General features: G+C 32.8%; 1 protein-coding gene across 2 annotated transcripts in view; it reads right to left on the reverse strand.

The window, feature by feature from the left end:
* Positions 1-24,394, reverse strand: part of LOC18439999 (MATE efflux family protein) — a 36,187-nt gene extending 11,793 nt beyond the window's left edge. For both annotated transcript variants that reach the window (XM_088863159.1, XM_020670857.2), the window contains exon 1: positions 24,086-24,394. The gene's annotated coding sequence lies outside the window, so the exon portion shown is untranslated. The remainder of the gene's footprint in view (positions 1-24,085) is intronic.
* Positions 24,395-26,772: the final 2,378 nt, after the last annotated feature.

Consider the following 26,772-nt stretch of genomic DNA (forward strand, 5'->3'; position numbering starts at 1 on the left):
CACCGAAACTATCAGATGGTTACAGTTGTCACGTCTTTGTAACAAAGGTATATGGTATCATTATAGAGAAATGATCCTATAGGATCTTCCTCCACCCATGTTGTAGAACCCCAGAGGATCAACATTAAATATGGTACGGATATATAGAAAAGTCAAGTCCCGCACCTATGTGATAAATTTTCTAGAGATCCATGCCAACTTTAATGGTGATCTTTTGGAGTCCTACACACATGAATGGGAGAGAGTCCTATATGGGGGAAGGTCCTATAGGATCATTAATCATCATATTATGCATATCTCTTTTATACATCATGCAAAACTTATGTACTATTGTGTATTACCACAAAATTGACATAGGACTACAAAATCAGAAATTGATTACTAACAAATTTGTTCAAGGCCAATCTATCCACCAAGTAGTGGATGCAACAGTTGCTTTTTGAAAAACATAACATGGGTGCAAAGAGCGAATCCTTTCAAAAATGTTGTTTTAAAAATATAATCATATTTCATGCATGAATTTTAAAGATCAGATCTGGTTCAATAAGTGTGCAGTCTTGATCACTTAGTTAAACGACCAATTCCCAACAATTTTAATTTCTTTTAGTTCCATTTTTAGGTTTCTTTGTTGTTTGACCCTAGAGAATCGACCGATCATGACACGCACATTGGACCGACTGATCTAAGTTTTAAAATAGTGGTCCGATTTGGAAGGGGCATTGGACAACCCACTTGGTTTTTGAAACAATGGTTTTAATCATGAATTATGCTCATGTATCAAATATTAGTACTAGTTAGAGTACCTCGAGATTTAGTTTGGTGGGTATTGGAAAAGAAAAAAGTATCTAGACACTACATTGACTTGATGAGATATGTGTATAAGGCAGCGCTTATGAGTGTGTGAATAACTAGTGGAAAGATGAGTGAGTTTCAAGTGACAATAGGTCTACATCAGAGTCAGTGTTGAGCTTATATATCTTTGTCTTAGTTATCGACTACTTAACTGGGTACCTACGAGATAAGGTATTGTGGTGTATGTTATTCATGGATGACATAATTTTGATTGATGAGACATGAAACATCGTCAACACAAAATTAGAACTTTGGAAGAATGCTTTACAAAATAAAAGTTTTAAAATTAGTCGGACAAAGACAAAGTATGTGGAAAGCAAGCTTAGTAATAATAGCAGTAGAGACGAAGAAGTAGTTAAGATTGACAATAAAAAAATACCAAAATGAATGCGCTTTTGATATCTTGGGTTGATAATCAAGGAAAATTGAGAGATTGAGGAAGATGTCAAAACTGTGAATTGATTTGTCTTTGTGGACTCACCTGGTTTCGTCAAGGAACCTGGCAATCTTGACCGGCCGAATTGCCCAATTTCCATATGTTATGTTCAAAATTAAAATAATTATATGTATTATATATTTTACGTTCAAGTCCTACTTTTTAGAGTGAGCTTTGTATTTAATTTTATTTGCTTTTCTATACATCAGATTGATCTCAAATTTGAGGAGTTAATACTTATCACCATTTTACATTTGTAAAAATATTAATAAATATCTAAAATTAAATTAAATAACCAAAATGCCTAAGATTGTAAAATTTATGGGGGTATTTTTCTTATTTTAATTTAACTAAGGGGAATATATCAAAATACCCATAAAAGATTAATTATTTAATATTTTACCAATTTACAACTATTCCAATTCAAAATCATGTGTATTTTATGAGTATTTTGTAATTTAAAAAGATATGAGTAAAGTATTACATTGTTCATCCTCTATGGATAATTCAATAAATTTTCCTTTAACTTAATTGTATTTTTAAATATATTTTTACAAGTACTATATGGCGAGAACTATGCATCCTTAAGAGCTTAATTGTATATATATATATATATATAAAATAAGATTAAACTTGAGAATGGCTTGGGGCCCATGGTGAGGTCTTTGACTCCATTCTCACAAAAGGGTAAGGGCTCAAATCTTCACTGACTTACCACTTTTGGCAAAGGGGCTAGGGTTGTGGTGGTAGCACCTCATACCCTAGTCACCACATTGTGGTTTCTATTCCCATCACTAATTCCACTCTACTAATACCTTAAAAAAAACTAACTAACTTTTGGTAAAGGGGTTGGGGTTGGGGTTGTCATGGTAAGCACCCCACACCCTAGGTTTCCATTCCCATCACTAATTCTACCCTACTAATACCTTCAAAAAACTAACTTTTGGCAAAGGGGTTGGGGTTGTGGTGATAAGCACCCCACACCCTAGTCACCACATTGTGCTTTCCATTTCCATCACTAATTCCACCCTACTAATACCTTCAAAAAACTAACTAACTTTTTGCAAAGGGGCTGGGGTTGTTAGTGCAGATTGATGGCAGAGAAACACTAACACTAAAAAAATAAAAGGAAAAAGGTTTAGAGAATATACCATCTCTCAAGGTTTGCAAGGGAATTCACCCCGGAGCTGGAGTTGTGGTAGTAGCACCCCACACCCTAGTCACCACATTGTGGTTTCCATTCCTATCACTAATTCCACCTTACTAATACCTTAAAAAAACCAACTAACTTTTGACAAAGGGGCTGGGGTTGTTAATGCAGTCTACAAGGGAATTCACCCCAAGGTTGAGAGAATATACCCTCTCTTAAAGTCTGTAAGGTAATCCACCCAAAAAATCTCTTTACGAAACCAAATTTTATTAACTCATCCACCTCTTTTTATAATGAAGGGAAACCTCCCTTTAAATAGACTAAAAACAATAAAATAAATATTAACAAGAAAAACTCTCTCTACACTATTCCTATTTTATTTCTTCTTCCCTATTTTCTCTCTCTTCCCTTAACCTCACTTACCATCCCTTTTTATCCAAAGCCTAAAAACTACTTTTTATTTAACATTATCCTTTTACATTCCTAAACTAGCTCCCCTAATTTAACTTTATCTTTTTATACTCCTAAACTAACCCAATTCGATATGCACAAGCTAAACTTGATAAATTCATGCCGACCTAATTATCCCTGCGCACCCTATTCCTGAAGAGATAAACAAAAGAATAATTTAAAATTAAAATAACCCTAATATTATTTGCATCATTCTTCCCGGGTTGGGAGTAGCTCGACCTCGAGCTCAAAAATTGATGATGAAGCCCCACTATGAGCTCAAAAAGGCTGATGCTTGCAATTGTGTTCCAAGAGTAATTGTTGAATACCAGCTTGGGCTGAGTATTCCTAACCCGAAATGGGTCTAGCTCCAAAAAAATACCAAGTTCAATCGATGAACGCTCTTGACCATGAAATTTTGGGAGATCGATTTTAATGTCAAAATTTCGTGGCCGTTCTATAGGACATGGCAGATCTGGCTTCTTTATAGAACACGACGGATCTGACTTGTAAATTTCTTTAATATACTTGAAATCAACACCGTAGATTTGTCATGGAATTACTGGTGTAAGATAAATGTGGTTGTGAGTACCTTCTTCACGAGGAAGATTGTTTTCCAACCGTTGTAACCTCTGATTCATCTCACGTACTTCAGTTAAAAAATCTTCTATAGCTTTAGTAAAATTTTCTACCCAACGATAATCCATAGTAAGAGTAGGATTAGCTTGATTGCTTAGATCTAACTTGCTCTCAGGATCTAACTTGATCTGGATCTGACTTGCTCTGATTTAACTTGCTCACAGGATCTGACTTGCTCTGATCTAACTTGCTCTCAGGATCTGACTTGCTCTGATACCATTTAATGTAAAAAAATAAAACAAAAAAAAAAAAAAGTTGAGAGAGTATACCCTCTCTTTGATACCAATTAATGCAGATTGATGCAGAGAAACAATAACACCAAAAAAATAAAAGAAAAAAGGTTGAGAGAATGTACTATCTCTCAAGGTCTGCAAGCGAATTCACCTCAAGGTTGAGAGAATATACCATCTATCAAGGTTTGCAAGGGAATCCACCCCAAAAATCTCTTTACGAGACCAAATTTTATTAACTCATCGACCTCTTTTTACAATGAAGGGAAACCTCCTTTTAAATAGACTAAAAAAAATAAGATAAACATTAACAAGAGAAACTCTCTCTACACTTTTCCTATTTTATCTCTTCTTCCCTATTTTCTCTCTCTTCCCTTAATCTCACGTACCAGCCCCTTTTATCCAAAGCCTAAAAATTACTTTTTATTTTACCTTATCCTTTTACATTCCTAAACTAGCTCCCCTAATTTAACTTTATCTTTTTATACTCCTAAACTAACCCAATCCGATATGCATAAGATAAATTCGATAAATAAATGCCAATCTAATTATCCCTATACACCCTATTCCTGAAGTGATAAACAAAAGAATAATTAAAAATTAAAATAACCCTAATATTATTTGCATCAGTTGTGGTGGTAGCACCCCACACCCTAGTTACCACATTGTAGTTCCATTCCCATCACTAATTCTACCCTACTAATACCTTCAAAAAACTAACTAATCTACTTGAAATAACGGCTAGGGGCTGGGTTGTGGTGAATACCTTCAAAATCCTAACTAATCTGCGTGAAAAAACAGAATCTACTTGAAAAAACAGGTAGGGGTAATCTACTTGAAAAAAAATGGTAGGGGCTGGAGTTGTGGTGAATACCTTCAAAAAACTAACTAATCTACTTGAAAAAACGGGTACGGGCTGGGGTTGTAGTGGACTTTTGGCAAAGGGGTTAAGGTTATGGTGGTAGCACCGCACACCCTAGTCACTACATTGTGGTTTCCATTCTCATCGCTAACTCCACCCTACTAATACTTTCAAAAAATTAACTCTTAATCTACTTGAAAAAACGGGGTAGGCGCATGTCTTTCCCACCGAATTACCCAAAAAAAAAAAGAATAAGATTAGACTACAATGTTCACAATAAAAAAGTGGCACTGAAATTGTACAATATAAAATATATGAGGATTACTTTTAAATTTTGAAAATAAAAAAGGTTTTTCTATTACTTTCCTTTTTTATTTTCTTGTTTCTATTTGCACTTTTCTGTTTTTTACCTATTCTCACACTAAAAAATAAGTTCACTTCACGAATCCAAACTAATTTTTCTATAAGGCAGATTCACTTGGCTGGTCTCATTTTTTAAACATTATTCCTAAGAGTTTAAATTATTATAAAAGTCCTATGTCCTGAGTAGGGCTGGCAATGGACCGGGCCACCCGGCCTGTTGAGGATTGATGTCTTGTATTCTAAGGAAATAAGTTTGCTAAAGTGGAGTCAAGAGACGACTCCGGAGGGCGGTTAAAAGCCCGAAGGGCATGAACATGGGGTATTTCAGTAATTTGTACCATCTACCTGACGCTATATATATTGTTGACATGGGGATTCTTTTAGGGTTAAAGAAAAGCAAAGATTTTTTTGTAATACAGAAGCAGAGAGAGATGTGAGGAATATAACTATTGTAACCCTATTCTCCATTGCCAGTAAAGAAGCTCTCATCTCCCCGTAGATGTGGGCACGTTGCCAAACCACATATATCTTTGCATTGTGGTTGACTGACTCTTTTCTTTTGGTGTTTGTTTTCTTATTTCTTGCTTCGTGGATTGTTATTTCGTTTTTATACGGCCTTGCTCTAAAAGAGTAGGGCTTGGTCCACAAACTGTGGTATGAGGGCCCGCCTAGGGCTAGTATTAGCCCAATTCGACGTGGCCTAAGCCTCTTGTTCTCTTTTTTTTTTCTTTTATTGTTTCTTCATGAGTTTTTTGTCCGCCTGACCGTAATAGGGCCAAGCCGGGCTTGGGCCGGCCTTGTGGGATAAGGGCAGGCCTGAATCTCAAAAAAAAGAAAAGCATTCCTCTTTTTTTTTGTGATTTTTTAGGTTAGCGGTATGATAATTGAAAAGCACAGCATGGTGTGTTGTATATGGTGCATCTGTTGGGTTTATATGACCTTTAAAGGCTTTATAAGAGCTTGTATGAGTATTTTATATAGTGAAACATAAACTCAGTGGGAGTGTGGTCCTCTTATAGACCATACTAGGCAAATGCGATTTGTCGATACTCAGGGTAGGCTTGACGTGCTAAGTCATTCGAGTTTGGAAAAACCCAAGATACTCGAGCATAGGGATCTACCATTTAGTGAGTTAGCTCTTAATATAGTCGGAGTATGCTTAGATGAGAGTTGAGGGACTGTATGGCCCTTGTGTGTGATGAATAACTTTCAGAGACAGGGTCAAAATATCATCGTTATATCATTACAAGACATGTACATAGATAGCTGTTTTGAAATCCCCAATGAGGGTGAAGCCCGTACATGTACGAGAGCTTACCCCTATGCACCATAGAGTCATGGTCGCATCATGGTCTAGAGAACTATGATTTTTTTTGTCTATAGGGGAGAACCTGAAATCCATAAATTGGTATTGTGTCCCCTAGTCTATTGGCTAACTTTGATAATCCAATCATGAGTCATTGCAGTGGATTGTGAGTCATGAAAACTACCGAGTCACTTTGAGAAAGCTAGGAGATCGTAGTCCACATTTTAAGGTAGAGTGCTTCTATATATTGATAAAGTCATAGATCTAAAGGATCTGATTGCCATCAAAATTAATTAGTTTTAATTAATTTTATGATATATGATATTTAAAATGTTTATTTGAATTTTTGTGAATCTTCTGATATTTTATCTTTGTCATTTGGATTTATAAATCAAGAGAAATTGAATTTTCAATGTTTTACATAAAAAATAAGATTTAAAAATTTTAAATATAAAATAAAATATTTTCTAAAATTATATGAGATCCTTCAAAAATATGGGAGCCTAATTTAGAACATGATTGAGTGGGGCCACATGGCAACCAATGGTTGGCATGTACCACCCATAGGGACTAACTTGTTCTCCAAGGGACGTTTAGATACCTGAAAATATATTGGCTATGAAATATATTATAGGCGTAATACATATTACCTGCAAATGGATTGTCACTGGTTCGGTAGTATTTAGATGCAACTTGGGAAATACATTGCTACTGTTTGCCTACGTATGGAAGAAATATGAGAAATGCATTACCATCCAAATATGGAAAATATGGCCATGTTTGGCTAACATGATTAGACTTTGGTTTCAACATGATAAGTCATTGGAACAATATGATTGGAATAACATGATTTTATTGTGGTAAGCCTTATTTTTATTTAATTTTTATAGAATTTTTTCAAATGTCTCTCTATATATAATTTCAAATAAGTAATAAATTTATGATACCAAAATCAAAATTTTTATAGTACAAGTTAAAAAATGGGAAGAAGTTTGATTAGTAAACTAAAAAGTTTGGTAATTGCAGTAGAAAATTTTGAATCATTGGAGGAGACTAAATATTTATCTTATTTCAATTGAGCTTTTATTAATCTCTTGTGAGGATTATGTTGTGTGAAATTTGTTGTTATGATTGTGCTGTATAATGTCTCATCGATTACTAATTATTATTTTGTTTTTATATTAGAGCTGATGGCAGGGCTGCAACCCAAATTGAGGATAGAGGGAAGTATAAATTTTTTTTATGATGATTGCAGTAGAAAATTGTCCAAACTATTCAAATCAATTTAGATTTTCCCTTACTTTCACTTACTAATTATTAACTTTTTTTTGTTTTTATATGAGATTCAGATGAGCGCTACAACCAAATTGGGGAGAGAGGGATGTAGAAATTTTTTATTATGATTGTAGTTGAAAATTGTCATCGTACACATGTTCAAATTGATTTAGATTCCCCTTTTCATATCCCTTACATTTACTTTTTAAAATGAAGATAGGGCAGAGAGACCCACACAAAAGATTTCATTACTTGTCAACCTCGTAATAGATTTTTCACCCCACCGTACGTAATGGATTTCATGATTTTTTGAGAAATCTCAGTTAATATTGGATAATGTCTTTCCATTTCTTTATTATTAAAGTGTACCCAAACAATGTAAATTTCATATTTTTTTCTAATATATTGTCGCCTAATAGATTTCCACGTACCCAAATGGCCCTCAAGATTGGATGATAGCTATCCTGTTGCAGGTATAACCAAGTTACATGATGAGATTGAATATTTGAAATAACAGTGCAAATCTCATATTTTCTTCTAATATATTGTCGCCTAATAGATTTCCATGTACCCGACCCCCAAGATTGGGTAAGAGCTACCGTCTTGGGGGTATAGCCAACTTACATAAGGTTGAATATTTGAAATGTTTAGTAACTATTTGAAGAAATAAGGATTGTTATATATATATATATATATATATATATATATATATATATATATATATATATATATATATATATCTAAACTTCACAACCCTTCAAATTACAAATGTTCAAGATAGAGAGAGTTGTGAAGGTAGATTTATCAATTTTGTAGTCTATTTTTCTAAAAAAGATACTTTTGTGGGGCAATTTTGTAAATGTTACTACAAAATAAATGTTACTTTTGTCATCTCCATAATGGTTGAAATTTTAACTAAAGGACAATGTCGTCTAGGACACTAAGTTTCAAAATGCCACTGTATTTTTATGAAAATTTTAAATTTGCCCTTGCTTGATGGTAAAACTATCTATTTATATAAATTTTTAATAAAAAAATAATGATTGTTTTGATAAATACATCCATCACAACTCCATCTAACTTGAACCTTTGTATTTTGAGGGGTTGTTAACTCTAGACAAATCCATATATATTTCCTTAAAAGATTTGATGAGAATAGATATAGAAAATGGAAGAGCTCATCTCTTTGAATCTTGATAGTAGATCAAAGAAATGAATGTTCAAATCTCTCACCCCACAACTCTTATTAGATCGACGGTCAAGATTTGACTCTACAAATTTAAGCAAACCCAAGGCATGCCTTGTAGCGGCTTGATTTTTGTGAGTAATCTCTTGTTGGCGGTTTGATTTTTGTGTAACAAAGGGGAGGATCCTTTTGCTAATAAATCTCTCTTTCTTTTTTTTATCTAAGCCAAAAGCGTTTGAGTAAGAAGATAATACATTGATTTTTGTGTAACAAAGGGGAAGATCCCCTTGCTAGTAGATCTCTCTTTAACTTTTTAACCTAAGCCAAAGGGGTTTGAGTAAGATAAGGCATTGAAGCTTTAGGTAGTTGGTTCTAGGTTGAGATCCACTTGGGAGCTGCAAAACTACATGCTCCACACAAAAATCCCTCAATAGATTGATAAAAAATGACAAACAAATTCTAAAAATAAGGAGATTGTATTAAAAGCAAAATAAAACAAAAAACAACCTTAAGGAGCTCAAATAAGCTTAAAAGATATTGGAAAAGCTAAAATATAAAAATATAGATTTATGGCAAAAAAAAAAAACTAATCTTTGCAAAAAATATAAATCATACACAAAAAATTGGAGCAATCCCACAATTTTTATATTTTTTATTATATTTTTAATTTTCCCCAAGTTGTATATACAATTCAAAAAATATGCACGAGACCGAGATACTCGACTGAATCCCGGCATAATACTGATTGCAGGTGGTAGGCGTAATGCAAACTGCTGGTTATTAAAGAAGCCTTTGAGTGCAAATGTGGCCAATCAACGCTGGTAAACTTCAACAGCGTTACTTTGTAATCCATTCTCCCTGGTTCTCCAAAAGAACCACAAAGTCAATACCCTTTGAAAGCTGGCAGTTTTAACCGGCTCATTCATGTTTAAATTTTTTAAGGAAAAGATTATAAAGTGATCTTTACCTTCTAGCACAAGGATTTCATAATTATTATTATCCGTCATATTTGAGGTAGTTGTAAATGTAAAATTCAAAATTAAAATTTTTTGAATTTCGTAACACACCCTAGCCATCCAATTTGACATGAAATGGTCAAGAGTAATTGTAACCTCCTTATAATAATAGTAAATGATCTCATAGTATACCAACTTTTTTTGTAAAATCTTTGCAGCTTCTTACATCAATTTCCATTCCTAATCCGATGTTCAACATCCGACCGTAGCTAAATGGGTCGGGTTTGTGCAAGGTATCAACTTTCAACAATCAAAATAAGGAACATATTCAAACTATGTCGAAAGATGTAATTTCAATATTAGAAATTTCATAATAACCAAAAAAATCTAATTTTGTTTCTAATTATGACTTTTAAATTTTCCAAAAAATAGTAGATCGTGTCAATCTACAAATACTTTAAAAAAACTTGAAAATATATGATTCACAATGTACATTATTTTTGGGACTTGAAATCTTTTTTACTTCATATCCATATATTTTGAGGTCCAGATGATCAATTCCTGAGTTTTCTAGCATTGATACAACATTATTAGATGGATTTGTGAGGTGCACCTTTCTTCTATACTGTAAAGTTGATGCCTTATATAACTTCAAATATAAAAATACTATATTTTGTTCCCAAAAATATAGAATGTGTGATTGTGTGTGGTGTGATCCGGCATGTGTATATCGTCCCTCTCCTTTGAACAAAGGAATTCTATAACATGACATTTTTGTCAAAAGTTATGAGGTTCACTTTAGAATTACTTGATCATCATCATCATTTGAGCCTTACCTTAACTATTTGGGGTCTATTACTTTAAAATCATGTGATAAGTATCTTTCAAAAGTGAAGAGGTTTGGATTATGGGTTCATCTCAAATTTAATCATCGATAAAATTAGGCTGTCATTGTTCGATCTTAAGATATATAGAAATATATATTTAATATAATGTGTTTGAGAAAAAGAACGTTGTTTGTTTGAGAATGATGATTCAGTTGAGGATGTCAGGTTCTTAAAATGTAGAGTTTAAGAGCACTGTTAGACAAGATTCCGGTCCAAGGAGCAAATCTAGGATATGGTCTTGTGGGGAGCACATAATCTTTGGACTCTATTATTGGTGCCTCTAATCTCTCTCTCTCCTTCTCCCTCTTCTCAAAATGACTCTCCTTTTACACCTGACTACGATCTCAAAATGCTTTGGAAGGTGGGAACCACCCGTATTGTTCTTGAGCCTGCCTATGCTAAATCCCTCGATGTTAAGTACACATACCTCTCTACCTCATACAATAAAATAAAATTTATTTATTTATTTATTTTTACCTTGCTACTATTTTTTTTGCTCGACTCAAGTGAAATTTTTAAACAATTTTAAGCAAAAATGCTCCACACAATCAAACATAAAAAAATAAAATAAAATTATAAGCTTAAATTTGGTTTGACCTTTGCAAGGCTGGACCAATCTTACCCAAAGAGTCAAACTGGCCCTAAAATAAAACTTTTTGTTTTTTATTGAGATGGACATTTTTATCTAAAATAACAAAGAAAATTCACCCTAGAGTCAATGCAATAGACATTCGTAATCATGTTTTTAGTGTTAATAAAAAAAGAGTAATGATCATATAGGATTTTTTTTTATTCATGCGTATAGGATCTCAAATGATCACCATTAAATTTGGCATAGATCTTTATAAAAATTATCACATCACTATGAGATTTGACTTTTGCATATATTTATATCAAATTAATAGTGATCATTTGAAATCCTACACGTATGGGTATAGATCATTACTAAAAAAAAAAAAAAACAACCTAAAAAAAGCTTTGAAAATTTTATACAAGGGTGTACATAATTTTCCCAAACAATGCTCGAGGCAATCAAACACGCGCACACCAAAAAAAAAGAAAAAAGAAAAAATAAGAACTTAAAGTTCAAATAACTTACCCTTCTTCGTACGACGAGTAATCCGAAATAATCGGCGATTTAATAGAAGTTTCAAATAAAAAATAATAAAAAATCAGAAAGCAATAGATGGTCGAATAATGTAGATGAATGGACGGCTGCGATATTCTAAGATATGCGATCCCAAGCTGGAACTTATGCCTGATATTTTTATTTACTAAAACTATCCTGTAAATATTTCACCATGACAAATAGGTGCTGCTAACCTCCCTGAGCTAGCCCCTAAAGTATGACTTAATTTGAAAAAAAAATAGAAAAATTGTTGTTGAAGGCACAACTACTTTCAAAAAAGTACAATCATATAAAATAGACTATGCAATGATCACTCATTCTTTTCATGCGTTCATAAAATTATTTTATGGAAATTTAATATTAATGTAAGAGCACGGTTTTTACGAGTCCTCGTACTCACACGTGGAAGTACAGCCGCCCTTGATGATATTTTTTTTTTTATAGTTTTTAAGGAATATGTAATCCCTAATATGGAAATCATTCATGTGTAAAAAAAAATAGAAACTAAAAATAACATTTTTTTAAAGGATTATTTACACTGTTGATTTTTTTTTTTTAAGGACCATCATTTACATCCATCTTTGAGTGGATGGTTTACGCCTCAGCGAACGTAGAAATGCATCCCCGACGAGTATAACATTTTTCCTTAATGCAATAAACTATTCAAACGTCTTAAGTTTCTTAGCAAGATGTTTTAAATTTTAAAAAGATATCTACAAATAATTACTTTGACTAAGCTTCGCTCATTGCCATTACATGGGTCATTTGGCAAGAAAAAAAAAATAGAGGACACTGGAATATCATAAGTGAGATAACTTCTATGATAAAAAACAACATCCCAACACACAGTAATAGAAGATGGGAAATTCAATTAGGGGAGCTTTCTATGTTCTCCTTACAATATAGGAGTTCTATTCTCCTTTTTATCCAACCGTCCATTTTTTAATGGAGGGTTAAGATTGTCCTAATCACAATGTCATGTTTTTGTACTGGTTTATTTTTAACTTTTTTTTTAAAAAACTATTTTGACACCAAATTTTGGACGTTCATTCTTCTATTAAACTCACACTAACAAAAAACATAAAAAAATATTTTTAATAAAATAAAATGACCAAAATACCCTTGAAAGATTCAAGGGGTATTTTGGTCTTTATTTTTTATCTAAAAAATATTGTTAATATTTTTTATAGGTACGTCCCAATGAGAAGATGACACATCAAATTTTATATTTAAAAAAATTGTATTAAAAAAACCTAAAATAAAATACTTTGAGACATCGGATCTAATATCTAACAGTGAGTGATTCTCTTAACAAAAAATGGATGGCTGGATGGTAAAGGAAGGATATAACTTCTATGTTGTAGGACGAACAGATAAAACTTTCCCATTCAATTATACAACTCACTTGAGTGCATGAAGCACATATACTGAGAATAATGATGAAACTCTCGGCATCTACTACTAAAAAATAAAAATAAAAATAAAAATAATCCTATGCATCTTCCACTATTACTCCTTGTGTCACCATGCAGGCTCAAGGGAAAATATAATATCGATAGACAAATCAAATTTTCTCTCAAAATCCGCACCTAAAGTACATGAAGAATGAAGGTTCCAGCTTGGTTCTTCTCATGGCCACATCGTGAAAGAGAGAGAAGATCAGGGAAGGCAGAATTAGAGAGAGAATCCTAGAGAGAGAGAGAAGAAGACTCATGTTATAGAGAGAGACTGTGGAAGTGGATCTTGAATGTGACTAAAAAGTTTTTTTGAGAGAGAAAGAGAGGGGCCATACCCTCTTGGTCAACTTTCTACGCATTTCAGACATATAATGGTATTGAAATCCGTGAAATATCATACTGCTTATTCCAAATCTTCTAGGTTCATATGAGGAAGGCCAATTGATGAATTGTTGAACTTTGTCTAAGGCCATGATATGAATTTATATAAGGTGCATGTATAAATTTTATCACAACATGTAATTTTGCTGTCCAAAATCTTACTATGGTGGTTTAAAAATCAATGTTCAACTTAATTATAAAATTTAAAATTTTAAAAATAATGCAGATCAAGCTGAACTATAAACACAAAATCTTAAAAATATACAATATGAAATTTTTTTTCTCTTTATGTCTATAAATCTCAAGGTTGAATCATCAATCGGAGGGTTTTCCAATTGTGTTCATTAAAAAAAATAGAAAAAAAAAGGGTGAATGGTGGAATGCAAAATGCTGGTTATTGAATGCCTTTTGCATGTCACTTAAATTGAACTTCAACAACGTTACTTATAATGCACTCTCCAAGGGTTTTCAAACGAATCCTTAAGTGAAGTGCCTTTCAAAGCGGGTTGGACAGATTGGACCGGCTTCCTGATGTTATGGTTTTGTTTGTAAAGTCTTTCTTGACGTTATGGTTTTGGTTGTAAAGTCTTTGTTGATGATATGGTTTTGTTTGTAAAATCTATGCTGCTTCTTCTATCACTTTTCATTTCCATGTGCAATCGGATCTCAGCATCCATCCGAATCCTAGCTAAAATGGGATTTGTTGGTCAACATCAGTGAAAGTAAGCCACACTTCTAAACTTTGTCCGAATATGCAATTTTGGTGTCCGTAACTCTTATAATGCCATGAAATTTTATTTTTACCATTAATTATAATATTTACAACCCAAAAAGATTGAGTCAACAACATTTAAAAATCTTGAAAATGGATGGTCTAGATAATATGTTACAATATGTATTTTTTTAGGGATTTAATCCTTTTTTTCTTCATATTTATATATCTCGAAGTCTAAGATAACCAAGAAGAGGGTTTCTTAGCTTAGAAACTACTTTTTTTATGGATTTTTGACATGTGTGTTACTTCCGTTGTATTAAGGTTGATGGCTTATATAAATTTTGTCAAGAAGAAAATATATTTCGTTATCGAAATATATAGAATGTGCAGCTATCTACAGCATGATCCTAGAGGATTATATGTTTCTACACTTGCTCCCTTGAGCGAGAGAGTCCGGTAACAAGACATTTTTTTGTCAATGCTTCGAGATCCAATTTAGAATCACGAGATGAGCATTTTTAATGATGAAAAAATTTGAATTATGATTCCTAGAAACTTAAATTTAATTATCCAAGAATTAAGCGGTCTCTATTCAATCTTAAGATACAACTATTTCAGGCACAATAGAATGTTTTCGAGAAATAAAAACTTTTTCTAAAGATGATGATTTAGTAGAGGAGGTTTACATTATCAAAATTATGAATGGACAAGATTTTAACTAAAAGAGTAAATCTAGGATATACTCTGGCTGGGAGGACATTATCTTCTTTACTGTAATGACACTTAAGGGTGGCAAACGGTTAGACCAGGCTTGGCCCTGGCCCGGTATTTATAGCCATAGGGCTGGCCTAGGTCCAAGCCAAAAACACATGTAGAAAGAAAAAAAAAAAAAAAGGATTGGACCAGGGCGAACCATGCCAACACTAGCCCCTAGCTCGGTCCTCGAGCCACAGTTCATGGGCAGGCCCTGTTTTTTTAAGGCTGGGACTCATTTTACACGGTGGATATTGAGTGTGTTATTTTGTGCTAAGAGTTGAGGACAAGAGTCTTAAGTGGAATCTTCTGTACGAGGAGTACTTCGAAATGCTTGGCGATTTAATAGCAATTTCAAATAAAAAAAATAAGAAAAATATCTGTAAGCAACATAATGTCGAATTTTGTGAAAGAGTAGTAAAATTACTTGGTAAATATTTAATAGCAATTTCAAATAAAACAATAAGAAAAATATCAGAAAGCAACATAATGTCGAATAGTGTGAAAGAGGAGTAAAATAATTTGGTAAATAATTACGACTGAGATTTCCTAAGATGTGCGATCTCGATGCACCGACTTGGAAAGTGGCCCCACTTTCCAAGTTTGATAATATCATAATTTGATTTACTACTAGGGCCTAAACTTTTTGATAAAAAAAAATAATAATAACCCTAACGCAAATCCTCGTTTGGAAATTTCAACATTGGCTGTGAAATTTGAAGGTAAAAAATAATGCAGATCTTGCTGCTCTATGAACAGTTCAAAATAGGCAACTTGGATAATTTATTACAATATATACTATCTCAAGTTTGAAATTTTTTTGTTTTTCTTTCACAACCATAACGATTACGGTCGAGATCATCGATTTGAAAGTTTTAAATTTCAAAAAGAAGCTTTGCTTTTTCTCACATGGCCGAGACCTTTCTGAAACTTTTTTGTTTTTTATAAGTATCTATAAATATAAAAAAAATAACCCTAACGCAAATCCTCGTTTGGAAAGTGCTTTGGGGATCATAATTCTCTTTGATTGTTCTAAAATCAAATTTCAACACTGGCTGTGAAATTTGAAGGTAAAATATAATGCAGATCTTGCTGTTCTATGAACAGTTCAAAATAGGCAACTTGGATAATTTATTACAATATATACTATCTCAAAGTTTGAAATTTTTTTGTTTTGCTTTCACAACCATAACGATTACGGTCGAGATCATCAATTTGAAAGTTTTAAATTTCAAAAAGAAGCTTTGCTTTTTCTCACATGGCCGAGACCTTTCTGAAACTTTTTTGTTTTTTATAAGTATCTATAAATATTTTTCCACGGAAATTAGGTCCTGTCAACCTTGCCCCTCAAAAGCATGGACCTTATAAAAAGAGGAAAAACAACTGTTGAAGTCGTGAGGACTTTCAAACATGGAAAATAATATAAGGCAGACTTTATGTACTGCGATAATAAGAGCTGTCGACCTATGGGCACTTATCCCATGCAAATTCCAGTGATATATAAAAAGGGAAAGCATATAATGAGATCAATTATCTTTGATATAAAGTAGTTATAATTAATTTTGAAGATGTAAAATTGGATTGTTGTATTTATTTCATTGACCAAGCTCAAATTTTTTTAAAAAAAAATTGAATTTTAAATTATCAGATTTCACATTAGATGGTTATAACTAATTGTGACTTCTTTGTATCAAAGATAAATGACTACACTATAATATAACAAACTGATTCAATCATCAAAAATTTTTTAGCCATAAAAAGATTGTCAGAAATAATTACCCTGTCATGATTTGAGAATCTCATTCCTCATAATTATATGGGTCAATTGGCAAGAATAAAATTAGAGGCCACAACTTTTTTTTTTTTTTTGGGACAAGATTACTTACTTTTATTAATCACTAAATAAGTACAATAGCTGAAAAGGCCGCAGGAATCTCACAAGCAATCTTCACCTTAAAGTGAGAGAACTGTGATGATAAAAATAACATCCCAAAACAAAGTTTTTCGTACCAAAAGATTGAAAAGCAAAAGAATCATTTATAGAAGAATGGGAAATTGAATTATCCAATGCACTCACTTGAGTGCATTGAGCATAAGCAGTGAGAATATCAGACTGTCAAGGGCCCTACGCATCTTTCGCTATGATTATTAACTCTTTACACAGACACTTAGAAGATGAAAGAGCATATATCATTTTTATATATGCTTTCTCTATCTTCTTTTGTAATTCCTCATTTTTCTTTTCCTTTGTATTGAAAGTTGTAATTTGTTTCATTTTCTCAATGAAATGTCGTTGCAAGAGAGAGTGATACGTGACTCCTGTGTTCACACTCTCTCTCTCTCTAAAACGAGACCCTCATCCTCCCACAGGAGGCCGTATGGCATTTTCCCACCGCCCTATTGCTCATCTCTCTATGCATTTCATATAATATTGATAGCATAAAACGCCATGATGATGTGGTTTGCTCGAATTTAATGTAGGTCTATATGAGGAAGGTGTATTAATGGAGTTTGTCACCCAACCTACCCAAGGAAAGTACCAGTTTAAAAGTACAAAATATTGACTTAAACTGATTGAAAGATGAAACTTCTTTTCCTTTTTTTTCCTCGAGTGACGCAGATCAAGATTTGGCTTCCTTTACTTTTGTCTCTGTTTCTGTTTTTACATGTTAGAGAGAGAAAGAGAGGAGAGAGAAAGTCTATGTGATTTAGGTTTTGGAGTAAAAAGTGGGCACCATGCACACATATCTATAACTCGTTTCCACTTCTCTGGCAGCATTTGTGCCCGGAAAATCTCTCTCTCATACTGATTTATTTTCTAGAGAGAGTCTCCATTCAATTCTCTCTCTCTCTCTCTCTCTGTGCCTGGGTGCATGTTATATATCCAAAATTTGAGATATATGGGACTTCTATAAGGAGTTTCTTATTTTTATTTGATATGGGATTTGGTTATATATGGAATAAAAGAAGAAAGAACTTGTGTGAGCTATTTGGGACATCATAGGGAAAAGGTGATTTTTTTTAGCGTGAGAGAGGTAGGCGATTCATGTGTATAGAGATAAGTGAGCTTCCTATAGAGAGAACTATTATAACGGTATTTCTTGTGAAATGAGAGATTTGTTTCTTATAGAAAAATGGTTTTTATAGAGATTTTAGATAGTTTGCTCTTGCTTTATCTTTAAGTGAGAGAAAGTCTTAGTTTTCCTCAAGGTTCTCTTATAGACAGTAGTTTAGTTATAGAAGAGAGATAAGAGATTGGGGGATGATGCCAGTTTGGAGAACTGATCTAAAAAGGTTGCTCAATGGGGCTTTATTCAAGGGTTAGAGAGATAAATGTGCGTCTCAAAATTTGTGATGTAACTCTTTTTGGTATAATGAATTTTAGTTTGCCATGCTCATAGATGTAGACCTTTTAAGAAAAACCACACAAATCTTCGTGTTATTGTAGTGTTTTTTATTTCTTGTTTTACTGTTTGCACTCTCAATTTTGTTTCTAATTGGTTAGGTACAAGAACTTGGGATCCAACTTTAGGGATTCTTATTTCCACGAATAAGAGGGTCCTTAAATCCCAACAGTTGGCATTAAAGCTCATAGTCATCACAGTCACCTCGTGGAGGACTATTGGGTCCCTCGTGGTGTTTGGACTTGGATTGCTTCACCCTAAAGATTATTTTTTAATTAATATATTATAAAAATATTGTTTTAGATTGATTTGAGAATTCTAAAATTTGTTTAAACGATCTAGATTTTACTTTATATATATATATATATGGAAAAAGCTGAGATTAGCCCACTAGCTCATATGAACATACGAGCCCAACATCCCAGATTGAATTTGGACTATTTTGATGAACACGGATGTCCGGTACTGTTTGAATTTTAATTTTTTTCTACAAATCCAAATCACATTTTTTTCTACAAATCCAAATCACTTGAAATTTTAAGAGTGTGTTCATAAAAAATAGTTAAATCTTTGAAAAATATCAAAAAAAATATTTTAAATAAATTGATCAAAAATACCCCAGAAAATTTTAAGGGTATTTTGGTCATTTTATTTTACGAATAATTTTTTTTTATTGTTTTAGTAGGTGCGGCTTGATGAGAAAAACACATGCCTAAAATTTTAAGTGATTCGGATTTGTAGAAAAAAATTTAAAATTCAAACATGAAATGAGGTCGTGACCGTCAGATCGGCCCAGATTCAATCTGGGCCGTTGAACTCATATGTTCATATCATATGAGCTAGGCATTTTGTAGTGTCTTTCTATATATATATATATATAGATAGAGGAAAAAGCTGCACTAGCTCATATGAACATATGAGCCCAACGGCCAAGATTGAATATGGGCCGATCTAACAATAACAGATGTCTGGTAGTGTTTGAAATTTTTTTTATTTTTTTCTACAAGTCCAAATCACTTGAAATTTTAAGCGTATGTTTATCAAAAATAGATGAACCTTTCAAAAATATCAAAAAAATATTTTACATGAAATAAATTGACCAAAATACCCCCAAAAAGTTTGGAGGTATTTTGGTCATTATTTTCTTAAATAATGATTTTTATTATTTTTATTCGGTGTGGCTTGATGAGAAGAACACACATCTAAAATTTCAAGTGATTTGGATCTGTAGAAAAAAAAAAAAAATTCAAACACTACTAGACATCCTTGATCGTCAGATCGGCCCAGATTCAATCTGGGCCGTTGGGCTCATATGTTCATACGAGCTAGTGGGCTAATCTCAGCTTTTTCACACACACACACACACACACACACATACACACACACACACACACATACACACACATATATATATATATATATATATATATATATATATATATATATATATATATATATATATATATATATATATATATATATATATATATATATATATATATATATATGTAATAATTCTAAAGTAATATAATGAAACAATATTAAAAAAACCATATTAGTATCATTTGTTTGCTCCTAATTTTTAAATATAACAACTTTTTTCATTGTAATGTACTATCACAAAAAGGTAAAATTTGAAAGCATACCCTAGAAACTGTTTTTTAGCCCAATTCAAATAAAACCTCCATTTTAGTGTGATGCTTAGTTCTAGTCCTTAGAAAGATTTTTTTTCTTTTTACATCTTTTTTATCTGACAACGCTTTTGATGAACGGCTCCAATGGATCTACTTGGAAAAAATTCCTAATTTAGAGTGAAATCGGGAAGCATTATGTATGCATAAGAGATATAAAGTTACCCCATTGGAGGTATCAATAGGTATGTTACTCATGTAGGAATAGTAAGACTCGTTGTTTTATTGTGTTTCATAACACATAAGGATGTACCATCAAGATAGATGACTATTGATCACATACCTCTATCTCCTTTTTATTTCCTATTACTCTATTTCTGTGGAACAATCGGAAGACAGTCAAGTGGACACGTCGTGGGCGAATGTTACCGAAAGAGAAAAAAATTTGAACTTTGCTTTGTTTGATCATCTACCTTTATTTGGATTTCGTTTTTATCCAATATTGAAACCACTGAGATCCTAGTCTAGATAAGGGTATTTTTTTTAGCTTTCTTATCAATAGATTAACAATGTCAAAAAAGGAAAAAACTTGATTTTGAATTTGTAAAGGCCTAGATCTTGAAATTCACCAAATAGATGGTCTACATTCATTGTTAGAAGGAACTCATCTTGACTATATCTGGGGTGCAAACTGAATGTTATTTTATTTTGGATTGATTATTAGGACGAAGAGTACATGCCTGTGTGTGCAAAACTTCGGGGTATACAATATGCCACAACCATACTTTTCTAGAAGTGTAGTTTCATTATATTTCAATATGATACAATGACATCAAATTATTCCCCATATGTATATGTAGGAGAACAATTTCTAAATCTTATAGGAAAAAATGAATAATATTTTCGCCCCTGCAACGAATCTATTAAGTTCGTTGCGGTTTATCGTAAAAAATTGACAACCACAAACCTATTATATTCGTTACGGTAGCGGTACCATAACAAATATGACATAATAGGAGGGGTTTTATTTATTGTACAGTAACAAATAGATGGTCTAGATTCATTGTTAGAGGGAACTCATCTTGACTATATCTGGGGTGCAAACTGAATGTTATTTTATCTTGAATTGATCATTAGGACGAAGGGTGTGTGTCTGCATGTGCAAAACTTTGGGTTATACAATATGCCACAAACATGCTCTTCTAAAAGTGTAGTTTCATTATATTTCAATGTGATACTGTGACATGAAATCATTCCCCATATGTATATATATGAGAACAATTTCTAACGCCTATAGGAATAAATGAATAATATTTTCACCCCCGCAATGAATCTATTATGTCTGTTGCGATTTATCATGAAAACTTGACAACCACAAACCTATTATGTCATATTTGTTATGGTACCGCTACAGTAAACAAAGCCCCACCTCATATTCGTTACGGTAGCGGTATCGGAACAATTTCTAACCCTTATATAGGTTGTGATCGGTTTATTTATTAGAAAAATCATTACTTTTTGTTCAAAAAACTGTTTTGATAGGTAGCTTAATCATTAATGGAAGGTAAAATCAAAATTTTAACAAAATTTCAATGTTTTTTTGGATGTTAGTATCATGAAACTTTGGTTGTAGAATACTTTTTATCTTTTAATAAAAAGTTCAATTTTACCCCTTATGAAGATAACAAAAATACCATTTACCTTTAATGATATTTACACATATACCGTTAGTTGATGAGTAAGATATTACAAAAAGTAATTTATTTTAAGGAAAAGGTTTATATAAGGATGCTACTTTATAATGTCGAAGTACGGATGCCTTTCTAAAATCTATCGGAAAAGGTAGTTTTAATGTTGAAAAGTCCTTTGATTGATCATCTCGACATCGAGATGTATGACTATGAAAAATAAAAAGATTTTAAGTCTCAAAAATAGTGTATTTTATAGCATATTATCTACACTGTCAATTTTCAGGATTTTCTTATGTTTATAGATTTATTTGATTTTAACCATTTTTTAAATTTAAAATTTTATAATTAGATATAAAAATAGATTTTGAGATAATCTTAAGAACATTTTATCAAAATTATATACAATGATAAAATTTGAAGGTGCACCTTACCTCTACACCTACGGATGCATCCGTATGCAAACTGTACCCTTTTTTCAAAGGAGAAGTGTTTGGTGAGTTGGCAGACTCACACTATTTTTTAGTAGTCTCCCTATAAAAATATATCGCAACGATGTATTTTCAATCTAAAATTTTACAGTTCGATAATATCAACCATGACAATGATTTAAATTTGGAAATTTTCTTCTTTAAAAAATATAAATCATATTTTTTGAATTCTATACTTTTACCTTACATTCTAACTTTTAATTGATGTAACATTTTTTGACATGCATCTTAGAGATGGACGTTAGATAAACAAGGAACTGCAAGTTAACAGGGCTAAATCACCAAAACCTTGTCCTTTTTAAAAAGTGAACCACATAGTAATATATTTTGGTGTGATTACCGCGTTATGAGTGCCGATACTCTACACTTTACTCTTCCAAGGCCATTTTTCCATGCAATTTGGCAAAGAAACGAATATAACTACTCTTCCAAGGCCATTTTCGACAATTTGATAAAGAAACGGCTATAACCACCACTTAGGGTATGTTTGGTAACAGAGAAAATTGTTTTATAGGAGAATTTCTGAGAGAGTGGAAGTAGCAAACTCTAGTTGGAAGCTGAGAACGCTTGTATGGTATGGTAATCTGTACGTGAAAACTGGGGAAAGCTCGGGCTAGAGCTTAGGCAAAGAGAGATTGAGATTGTGCGGTTAGAAAAATGAAAGGCGGACAAGGGGGTTCTCGAGTTTCTCTATTTTATTGAGAAATCGACAGTTTTTCCCAAAAATAGGGAAAAGCGTGAAAATGCGGAGAAAAGATGGGGCTTTCCATGTTTTCCCCATTTTGAAACAAGGAAAAAAATGTTGTGACTGAAAAAATATTTCGTTTTTTCCTATTTTCTCAGTTACCAAACACGACCTTACTTGAAGTTGCAAAAATGCTTCTTTTCAAAGAAAAATATCAAAAAAGGGGTTGAAACTCCTTACGATATCACTAAAAGGGGTCAAAAGATAACAAATCCCATTTGAAGGTATTTTGTTTTAGTTTTTATATCAATCAGATAAATTGAAATTTTTTCAAACCGCCCTTATTCGACATTTGAAATGCGAAACATTCAAAGATATTTTCATCATTTATCATAAACAAAGCATCGGTACCAAATCACAAATTATCCTCTATAGTTCTGCATCAGGAAGGCGGAACACATTTTTAAAGTTTCCCCATTATCTCATGAGAATAATGCGAATTGAGAAAATTTAATTTTTTACCTTAGTTATTCAGCATTAGAAACACGGGACAATGTTCCTTTCTTTAAAAATACACGTCGCGTGTTCCTAATATTGAAATACGAGGGATAAGACGGTATTTTCGCTCCATCTACTTGCCCGAACAAAATGACCATTTCAGCCCTAGTTCTCTAGCATTAAGAAGTTGGACTTGGTATTTTTTCCTTTAAAAACTTTTTGTTCCTCTTTTCTAAAGCGGAAGAATTAAGGAATTTTTGGAAACAACATCAATAACTTTCTTATATCAAATGGTAAAAAATACTTCTGAATGTTGCGTATTTCAAATATTGTACAGGAGCGATTCTTAAAAAATTTAACATCTTTCTAAGGACGTACCTGATTGACATAGAAAACTAAAAGGCATGCCCAATAGAGTAATTTGCTATCATTTTGACCCCTTTAATGATATTGTAAGGGGTTTCAACTCTTTTTACTGGATATTTTCCCTATTTTCTAAAATCTCTTTCTTGAATTCTAGAAAATTGAAAGTTGATTTAAGTAGGGGAAAATCTAGAGAGGATGTTGTATTACACTCCAACGCATGTATTATTTTGTCCTTACTACTAGTATAAAAAAGATCTTAAAACAAGTACACAATGGAAAAAGATGATAAACATACCTGTATTAGAGGGACCATCACCAAGATGTGGCTTCCTTGATCCAGTAACCATATATTTGGTCCCATAATTTGAAATAAATAGGGAGAAAGCTTCTTTTCAGTACCCTAAACATGCTAATACGTAGGGTACTCTCTCTAAAGACACCTTAATTAGGCAACACCAATTGGGCCTTACACAAACACTGTAAGCAAAGACCTCACGGTTTTTTCAAGCTTTAAACTTTTCAAAATCTGCTTCAGTTGTACATTATTGGTCATGGTTGCCCTATCGCTCTCACCAAACTTGTCTGTGAAGGGTCACTTTATATTGCATCTTCGGGACACAGATTCATTAGATCTTCAACAACTCTCACTCACACTCACTCTCTCTCTCTCTCTCTCTCACTTAAAGATGGCAACGGGTCGGGTCCAAAACCAAAAAAATTGATATGGGACCCGGACCTGGACCAAAAGTATAGTGTGGAACTTAAACCCATACCCAGACTCGACCAGACCCGATCCAAAAATTAAAATATCGATGTATTTAACTGTATTTAAATATATTGGGACCTAAAAAATATTACCGAACTTAAACCCGGACCTGACCCGTCAGTTCTAAATTTTGGACCCATACCCGGACCTGGATTGATTGGGATTCCGTACTGTAGTGGGATTCCGTATTGTAGTGGACCACGTTAGAAAAGCATAAACTTCATTGAATTACGAGAAAAATGCATGATTCACTTTGCAAAAGTAGTGGTGAGCCAATGGTGCGTAGATAAGGTTTCCAAAGCATAATTAGCCTTTCACACTAGCAAATAGTGGAGTTGTGGGCCCCCAAGCAAAGTTGTAATTAACATGTCATCTTATCGCTTCTTTGATTTATTAAGGATAAGTATCACGCACTATCTACTAAAAAACATATAATTTGGAATAATATTTAAGGGCCAATGCGTGTGGCATGGGCCTTTTTCCTTTTGCCTGGCACACATTGTGGGGTCTAGATGCTGAGTCAGTGGCTCTCTTTTTTTTTTTCCTTTTTTTTTTTATATTAATATGAATTTGTTAATTACTTTATTAAATTAAAAATGAGTACAAGTGTCGAAACAAAAAAAAAGAAAGAGCACAATCAACTAGAGAAAGACACAGGAAAACACAAGTGATGCCATGAAACCCATTAATTTATAAAGCGGTGATTTAAAAGAGGACAAGTTGGCACAGAATTGCCCGGCATGGTTAGGAAATCACTTGTCCCCCATTCTGGTTATCTATAGGAAAACAAACGAGTGTAGAAGGGAACCAACGGTTCTGCACTATAAAATGGTGATTTGGATGGTCGATTCATCGATCCATACCGGTTTTTGACATGCGTACTGTTTTTTTCCATGTGTTTTTGTGTCAGTTCATTGTTTTTTCTACCCAGTAAAATAGCGATCTGGACCGTCGATTCGCCAATCCGAATAAGTTTTTGAGGTACCCGATTGAAGTCATCGATCCTTTTTTTAAATAATTAGTATAGAGCATCAAAAGAATAACCCTCCTAATAAAGCTTATGAACCTCGTAAGTTTTTTTATTCCGTGGCTTACGACAGTTTATGGTGCGCTTTTTTAATTTTTCTTTGTTGAGCATGTGTATTGTATTCCCTCTGGAGCATACTATGCATTAACTCCTGGAATTTTCAGAGTCCACTTTAGAATTGGAGAGTATCGAGAACTTCATAAAGCACGTAAATTTGACCTCAAAATTGGACATTTTTATTGAATCTTAGGATTTTAATCTTTTTTATTCCTAAAAATATGATTAGATTTATGATTGAATTGAAATCGTCACACTTTGATTTAGGGCTTCATAATTCGTGGCTTCTTCAAAGTCCTTGAGTAATTGGGATAAATCACATGTGTTGTGTTGGGATAATGCTACTTCTTGTTTCCCTTTCTAATCCAAAATCAAAATAGTACACGCATATCAAGAGATGATTGTCACTTCCAAACAGCAAATTAGTAACATGCTAGCATGAAGGGAACTTGATACGTATAAAACATGCCTTCATTGATGGGTGTCTTTACATACCTTACTCCATGCACTCGCCATTTCCTTGGCTCTTGTATAAACTGACTCATTATCATAATTGGATACTCTTAAGTCTGATTGGGTAATTGTCAGGTAAATTAGGTTACCTACCATTTCACTATATGGTCTCATGTATTTAATGAGATGGACATCCTTTTTCAATAGCTTGTGATTTAAACTAGGGGTATGTTGAAATCAGTTTGAACAAGATATAGTGCAGATTTCTTTTGCAAAATCAATAAGATTTGGTTGCATATCTCATAATTTCAATCCTGGAAAGATGTAGACGTTTTCCTAAATCCTTTATTCTTCGGGGAAATAGTTCATAATTCTTTCAACTTCACTCAGATTACTACTCACAACGATCAAATCGAAGTGGTTTGCACACATGACTATTCTTCTATAGAAATTTTGAGAGAGAGAGGAACTCTTTTAAGAAAAATAATAGTGTCCCACACTATTTTGTGGTGGTTCTTTCATTATATATATAATGATAATACAATTGTGTAATACATACTTTTTTATCTTGTTACATGCAATATATAATTTCTTATCTTGTTACATTCTCATCTCAAAAAGAAAGGATAACATTTCTATCTTGGCCTTTCCAAAAACTGAAATCGGATATTGTTTCTAT

The sequence above is a fragment of the Amborella trichopoda genome, chromosome 3 (assembly GCF_054954075.1).
Source record: "Amborella trichopoda isolate Santa Cruz 75 chromosome 3, AtrichopodaSantaCruz75HAP2 v2.0, whole genome shotgun sequence".
NCBI classification, from domain to species: domain Eukaryota; kingdom Viridiplantae; phylum Streptophyta; class Magnoliopsida; order Amborellales; family Amborellaceae; genus Amborella; species Amborella trichopoda.